The sequence below is a fragment of the Chamaea fasciata genome, unplaced genomic scaffold, assembly GCF_029207755.1.
Source record: "Chamaea fasciata isolate MVZ Bird 193981 ecotype frontalis unplaced genomic scaffold, bChaFas1.0.hap1 SCAF_6, whole genome shotgun sequence".
Lineage (NCBI taxonomy): Eukaryota > Metazoa > Chordata > Aves > Passeriformes > Sylviidae > Chamaea > Chamaea fasciata.
This window is the reverse complement of record NW_027094091.1, coordinates 24,580,354-24,588,679: the sequence shown is the minus strand read 5'-3', so window position 1 is coordinate 24,588,679 and position 8,326 is coordinate 24,580,354. Positions and strand designations below refer to the sequence as shown.

The 8,326-nt window shown below is 37.1% G+C and overlaps 1 long non-coding RNA gene across 1 annotated transcript; it reads right to left on the bottom strand.

The window, feature by feature from the left end:
• Positions 1 to 3,863: 3,863 nt before the first annotated feature.
• On the bottom strand, positions 3,864 to 6,983 carry LOC136290587 (uncharacterized). Its single transcript, XR_010721231.1, has 2 exons — positions 6,898 to 6,983; positions 3,864 to 6,261 (listed from the first exon to the last, which is right to left on the bottom strand). It is a non-coding gene; the product is annotated as an uncharacterized lncRNA (long non-coding RNA).
• Between the last annotated feature and the right edge of the window lie 1,343 nt (positions 6,984 to 8,326).

Genomic DNA, 8,326 nt, shown 5'->3' with positions numbered 1-8,326 from the left:
ACATACAATCTGCAAAAGAACAAAATTGTTGTTATTGCTCCAGAATATGAATGGCTAAGATTTCCTCTCTAGGACTAACATTGGTAAAAGGTAGTGGGTCTTATAGGAAAAAAGATCACTGCACTAATGTATCCCGAACATACACAGCAGAAACTTCCTCCTAAGATCTGATTTTTTAAAATGTACCTTACACTGTCAAAAGAGCTTGTTTCAAAAGTCTTGACAATTAAAATAGGATGAGACCTATCTTATGTAACAGTATTTAAAAGGCACTGACTGCATAAAAGCAGCTCAGGGAACTGTGTATAGTTTTAGCTCTGTCAGGATTTTTGCTCTATTTTAAATAAGCCATTCTACGAAACACAGCATAAATAATCAGCAGCATAATCCTCCAATTCTTCATCATGGGAGGAGTTCCCAGAAAGTTTTCCTAACCATTCATGTACTTTTCTCTCTAATTGATCAAAACTTTCCACCAAAACAGACAACAACTGTTGTTTAGCCAGACAAAATCAGACGTATACAAAAACTTAAAATAATATTAAGGATTTCAAAACATTCATAAACGACAATACAAGGAGATTTGGCTCTTCTTTTCTTTTGGAAGTCAGTCTGTTGTCCTTTTGAAGCAAAACAAATAGCACAGGAATTGCATTCCTGTATGATCTGACAGTGTGATATAAAATGTAAGCTCATGTCCACCTTAAAAGAAAAACGTACAGACAGAAGAATTAATGTTAGGGTTAGGTTTAGGGTTATTCAGAATGTTATTTCTTCTCAATGCTCCGTCTCATAAATTATACATGATAGATGGTAATGGGTTCTCTGCCTACCTGTGACTGATGCAGTCAGTACTGCAAAGGTACAAAGGAATCAGAAGTGAATCCTTTCTCTGCTGAGAAAGAACATGAACACAACAGTTATTCTGTGATTTGAAGTTAATTTCAACTGCATTTTTGTTTTCTTTTTAAATACTTAAATTAAATATTAAAGCAACACACAAAAATTCTTCCTATTTTCCTTAATTGTGTGTGCTTTTTGGTTAAATGGATAAACAGGAATGCAAATGTTATGTAAAAAATTGCCTACATGCACAAATTTCTCAACACTGAATATTTTCCAATGTGGCATTTTTCCTTCTCATGCTTTTAAATGAGCTCTTGTTTATCCAATATCCACATATCCAATGGGATTGGATATGTGCAATTGCAGATAGCCACCATGATTTGACAGAAATCCTAAATATTCATTTTTTCTACTTAAAGGGTTTACAGTGAAATAATTTATCCAAATTGAAGTCGCTCATTTGACACAAGCAGCTCAAAGGCATTAAACCAAGAGCACCATATTTGTATCCAATAGGTAAGAGCATGATATATGTGACATATGCACACTCATAATGTACAAATTCAGCTCAAAGACTGGAATTGTTCTTCAGAGCTGCATTTGTCTGTTTTGTAATTTAAATTCCATTCTAAGAGTCAGGGTTATTTCTCTGTCCATTTACTTTTGCTTGCTTCTCTTATGCAGTGCTATATAAATGGAGCATCTGTAAAATGAAGCAGTGTTTTGTTGCTGGTGGCATTGATAAATAAAGAACAAGATACTATAAATACTTTATGGAGTTCCTAAAGGCTACATTCACTTTCAGATCCTTGTGCACCAGAAATAGATTCACTGGGAGCACGTTAGTTCATTTGAGACTTGGCCTGTTCACTTTGTTTCAATATATTCACGTAAAATGGCAGTAGCTGATCTTTTTCTTTTCCATAGTGCTGTTACAAAAACCCTACCCAACTGCAGTCATGATTATAGCAGAGTGAGTTGATGTCATCACACTCACAAACAGCAGCAAAGAATGTTCTCAGTGACAGCTGGTGTGTTTGTTCAAGGCCAGGTTGCTATGTTATATTATGTTGTGTTTCTTATGCCATGTTTTGTTGCTGAATAAAGTACAGCCATGCAGACAGCAGGTGGTTCTGTGTAGGGATTTCAAGGCATAAAGCTGCCAGTTCCTGTAGCAGAGATCCCCAGCCAGATGGAGATGCCCCTGGCTTGTGCATGCACACATTGGTCACAGCAGAATGAACTTTATGAGCTTCACCCAGTCTGACACTGTCTTTAGAGCTCAGCATTCATGAGTCACATAGCTTGCCACAAAATGGTGATTTTTTTGCTATGTTGCTTTGCTACTCAGGTTGTTTTAAGTATCATTTTACAAAATTGTGATTACAGTTATTGAAATGAAAACAATTAGGAAGCTAATGAGGGACCTAGCCAAATAGCCACTGCTTGACATTCCCATGGTTTGAGAATGGTTTGATGTGCCTCTAAGGAGCATAGTACTACTTAGATTTTGCATTCAGCAAGAAATATAACACAACCCACTCATTTATCCATATCTACAAGAGAATTATTGATCCAACTGTTACCAGTTGAAAGTGTTTTCATGAAAGAGGACCAAGATATTTTGAGGGTTTTGCTATTGTTGGGGGTTTTTGTGTGGTTTTTTAACTAAGTCAGCATTATTTGCTTTTAGACTGTATAGTGTCACTTCTGGCCAGAAAGAACTTATTCTACTAAAATGACAATTTTTAGTAACATTTTTGTCTTATTAGTAGAATTCTTAGCTCTTCAAATACTTTGGAAGATTTTCAGCAAAGAACCTTGCAGAGAGCGCAGACAGAAAACTAGAACTATATTATTTTCAAACTTCAGGGACTTATTTTGTAACACAGTTTTCCTAAGGAGATTTCAGTCCCTGTTTCAAAGTGTCTGTAAACTGAAACAGGTAACTGATAGTCTCCAGTTTCTGAACAAAACTTCTGTTTTGGAAATGTTAATACATATTGACACTTTTCTCCTACAGTCCTGTTGAACATGATCCAAAATTCCATAAGGGGGTTTCATTAAATGAACCAGATAAATGCTTTTATACTTGAAGGTGTAATTAGACATATTGTTCCTTTCTGAACAACAACAGCAACAGCAACAGCAACAGCAACAGCAACAGCAACAGCAACAGCAACAGCAACAGCAACAGCAACAGCAACAGCAACAGCAACAGCAACAGCAACAGCAACAGCAACAGCAGCAGCAGCAGCAGCAGCAGCAGCAGCAGCAGCAGCAGCAGCAGCAGCAACAGCAGCAGCAACAGCAGCAACAGCAACAGCAACAGCAACTACAACTACAACAACAGATTAAATACATCCTAGTTGACTGCTTACAGTCAGGTTTTCCAGCTCTACATTTTTAAAAGTAACAGGATTCAAAGTCTTAATGCTACCTTTAAAAGAATAAAAAGTTATCTGTGACTATCAGTCAGTCCATTTGGTAACTTACTTCTAGGTTCTGAAGCTTTGTGAAAGGACCAAGATAAAGAGTACGGGTGGCAAAAGCAGGAACAAACAGTAAGGAGAACAAAACAGAAGGTCTAGAGGCAGAGCCCACTGTGTAATGCTAGGAGGGGTGAAAACATCGAACAGCAGCTCTCTGTGCTCCCCACTATTGCACCGTGTATCCCACTCCTTCATAATTAGTAATAGCTCCTTCAGACATCCAACCACTATCAGAGCAATGAAGGTTCGAATTTCTTTTCTGCATCACCAAGGAACAAAACATATAGCAACCTAATCTCATTAATGCTGAGAGAAAAAAATATGAACCTACCTGCCTGCCTACAAGACGTCCAAGAATTGCTGTTACACCAAGGGTAAACATATCACTCATCCAAAACCCCCGTCCCACTTAGAAACCTCTTGAAACTATATCTGCTGCTGGGTAACTCTCCAGCCTACTTGTGCTTGCATTGGTCCCTGTCCTGCATGCACCATTTAGTAAATAAATACTGTAAGACATGTAAATTTGATCTGTTAGTTTATTTAGAAAATAAAAACCCAGTACTCCCTACAAAATCTCTTGCAACCCTCCAAGTCACAAGAAGGTGTTGCACAATATGCTGTAGCAGCTATAGTTGGAACAAGAATTAAAATCCATAAAGATCAAAGGGATAACATTGATCATCAGCAATCAACTTTCACTACCTCTAAACAATATGCAGATTCATAAATTTAAAAAAATTAAAGATAAGAACACCTGTTGTCTGAAAAGCATCTTTGATAAAACTGCGAACGATACTTTAAGGGTTCATAGGTTTTTAGCTTTGGGGTTCTTTTACCTGTTTCACACAGCATTTGAGGCTCACCATCTGGTGTGAGCTGAGATTTAAGACAACAGCCACACTGGTCAGAATCATGATGCTTTACCAAGACACTAAGTATAAAATGCTTCAGGAATACTAAAAATAAATGTGGACATATAGCACAACAGTGAAAAGAAGGAAAGGAGCTGAAAATACAAAAAGAACCATTTAAAGGAATTAACACATACAAATTTTTGATTCTATTGCCATTATTTCTTAAAGAGAACTGCTGATTAATCAAAACACTGTTGATTATCTTCCAGACCAACTCCAAATTTTCCATATAATACTTCCTATTCTGTTGGGCCAACTTAGAGAATGACTAAACATTTGTTTCAACAGTTGCAGCATAAGCCTGTCTGAGCCTTTAGCTATGTAAATCATCTTTTTTTTTTTCCTCAAAAAGACATTTCAAGCTAACCCTATTTCAATACAGTGCTTTAGAAACACATCAAAAGCAAAGTTTAAAGAATCAACTGATGCCTCTATTCTTTAACAGTGATATATCTTTCTGATCACAGAAATGTCCCAATTCACAGTCACCAGGAGTTCCTACTTGACTCATTTCCTGATACTCTCAAGTGTTCAACATCCCCTTGATTTCTGTGTTAAATCTCTGGCTTTTTTTCTGATTCATGTTGAGATGAGAGTGATTACACACTTAGTTAAATCTTGATGTCCAAAGATCTAACATTTTAAAAAATGGAAAAGTATAGCTACGTAAACTATACATACAAAGATACATACATACAACAAATACACCACACTCAGATTTTTTCATAAGAAAATATGCAGAATGTTTAACAGACATATTTTTAGCCTCCCAAATGTACATTTTTGTCATGTTGTGATGTGCTTACATGTGACAACATTCTTATGCTATTATTAATGTACATTCTGTGCTCAGCTGTTTTTAAAAAAAGAAACCTAAGTGTTCTTTTAAAATTTAATTCCAATAAGTCTATTGCAAGACCCTCAGGAAAGAACAGATTTAGTCCACAAAATACCCAGATACAATGAAACATAAACAATTTTCTACCTACATACATATGCTAACAATATGAACAATTCCTTTGCACATGGGACTTTGAACTGCCCTCCCGATTTGTAATACTTTGACCCATTAAGGTTTCTATTTTAAAATTTGAAATATTCTGACTGAAATATGTTGAAAATTGCACATCATTTAAATGTTTCTGTCACTTATAGTAGTTATACATACATGATTCCTTGTGGATAGTTTGCACTTGAATGCATCATTGAGTTACCTCACTAATAAAACAGGTTTTATTTCATCATAGATTAAAGAAAGTATTTACAAAGGTATAGATCCAGATTCTACAACAGAGAAGACTAAACCCCTACATTAGTACAGAAAGCATGCATGAGTCCTATAATGTACCGGACAAAAATTAATCTACTTTTAAAATATAGTATATGTTAAATTAGATGTCACATACAGAAAATATTTTTGTTTTTCAGAATTACAATCTCTGTCTTGGGATTGGTAGTCTTCAATATCTTCATCAATGGCATAGAAAGTGTAATCAGTGCACTCTCAGCAAGTTTGCTGATGACACAAAGCTGAGCAGAGCAGGTGACACAACAGGAAGATAAGAGGTTTTTCAGAGGGATTTGGACAACCTTGAGAAGGGGCTCACAAGAACACCACAAAGTTTAACAAGTACAAGTGAAACATCCTGCTTCTTGGTTGGGGAAATCCCAGACACATTGGGACAGGATTGAGAACAGTCCTGCAGAGAAGGGCTTGGGGGTTCTCAAGGATGAAAATATGGCCATGACCCATCAGTGTGCACTCACAATCCTGATGGCCAATGGCATCCTGGGCTGCATTAAAAGTGGACTGACCAGCAGGTTGAGGGAGGTGATTCACCCCCTCTGCTCTGCTTTGGTGGGACCCCACCCAGAGTGCTTCCTCCAGCTCAGCACAAGAAAGACGTTTACCCATTAGAGGACATGCAGGGGAGGCAACAAAGATGATCAGAGGGCTGGAGCTCCTCCCTTACAAAGACAGGCTGAGAGTGCTCTGGTTATTCAGCCTGGAAAAAGAGAAGACTTTAAGGAGTCCTTCTTGCAGCCTTTCAGTACTTTAAGGGGACTTATAAAGAAAGATCAGACAAACTTCATTATGGCCTTCCAGTACCATAAGGGGGCTTATAAAAATGAGGGAGAGGGATTTTTTATACAAGCAGATGGTGTCAGCACAAGGGGTAATGGTTTCAGACTGAAACAGGGCAGGTTTAGCTTTGATCTTAGGAAGAAATTCTTCACTGGGGGCAGGGGGGGAGGCACTGGAACAGGTTGCCCCATCCCTGGAAATATTCAAGGCCATGTTGGCTGGTGTTTGGTCAACATGGTCTAGTGAAGGGTGCTCCTGTCTAGGGCTAGGGTGCTAGAACTAGATGATCTTTAAGGCTCATTGTTGCAGCAGACCTCTTGTTAGGGGTAGAAATGAGCCAAGACACAGACTCTCATTTAACAACATAAAAAGAGCCCCAGTTTATTCTTCTTTACAGTTTAGGCATAACCAACTATTCACTGACTCTGGCTGCAGTATTGCAGGGTCCAACTACAGACTCTGACTGCTAGTATTTCCTGCCACCTCTGATCACAAGCTTTTACCTAGCTCAACTATGACTGCAGGCTCCAAAAGTAGGCATCAGACCCAGACCAACCTCACAGCAGATCTTTTGCAGTAGTAACTCTCTTCCTTATTTCATTCTTCTTTGTGTTTCTTGGGAACATTCCTTCTTCCTCAAGATCCTTCTTCAAAGTCTTCCTCTAGCTACTCAAACCCACCGCTTTTATCACACTTATCTTTATTAGTCACAGCCGTTACCCATTAAGGGCAAGGCTGTTCCTCTTCATTGGTAATTAGTACAACTGTGATTTATCAGGGGCCAGGTCACCTTTAATCCTTTCTTCTACACTTACAGTTCCTTTCAACTCTAAGCATTCTATGGAATCATTCTATGAATTAGGACAAAATTGTTTTGAGAAAAATACTCCTAGCAAAAGAGAAACATTTATTTTTATAAGACAGGATTTAAGTACGAAGAGAGATATCTGGGTTTTTTCCTGCAAAGAAAGAAGTATCACATACTGTGACAGATTCATTATCCTCCAGGAAAGAAGAGTTTGCAATCCATCCAGCACAAATCACTACCCAGTGGAGAGCAGTTTTGTCAGTGGGAAGGCCTATTTATGTCCACACACATACACACCTCTCCTGTTGTCCTTTTAACCACACATAGTTTTGACACTTTGAGAATATTTTAGCTGTACTCAACTGGATTGATCTCTCTGAGAGTCTAATAAACAAAGATTACTATATCAGTTCCATAGTGTCCAACATGACATTTTAATGATTCTGATCCTAAATCTTTTTGCTTTACCAATATTACTTCTCTAGTCCATTACATATTGTCATTCTGACATTTTGTGTTCTTATGCAGCAGTATATGACTTTGTCCAATCTACAGATTTCTTTTAGTAAGGGCTGTGAAACTGATGTTTGAAGATGTATTTATGTTCACTATCATCAAAGGTGAAAAAAACCCCACTTCTTTTCCTTTTCAGTTTCTTTTTTAAATATTGACCGTATAGCTGAATATTATTTCTCTTTGATTATAGCTAGATAAAATAATACAAATTGCACTGTAATTGAATCTTTTTATTCAATTTTTGTATTTATTGAATAAATATATTCCAATGTTTATGTAACCACTCTCTTCATAGTTTCTATTTAATTTAAAGCATTTTATTATAGTTTCTGTTTAATTTACAGCATTTTAGGAGTCTTTTGAACACAAGAAACTCGATCAGGTCATCACGTGGCTATAGGTGTGACATGGAAAAACCTGAACTGCCATTTGGGAAGGAGAAGCAACATGGAAAATTTTTGTTTCAAATTAAACATTTTCAAGCTACAAGCTAATTAAATGCTGGTTTAGGTCAGTATTAAGTCATGTATTTACTCATTTGATAGAATCATTGGTCTCCTAGGCCTTTGATAGCCACAGCAACATACAATATTTGTCATTATTAACAAAGAGAAGAAGAATTGTCAAGGACAGAGCTTATATGACTCTTGGGGAATTAAAT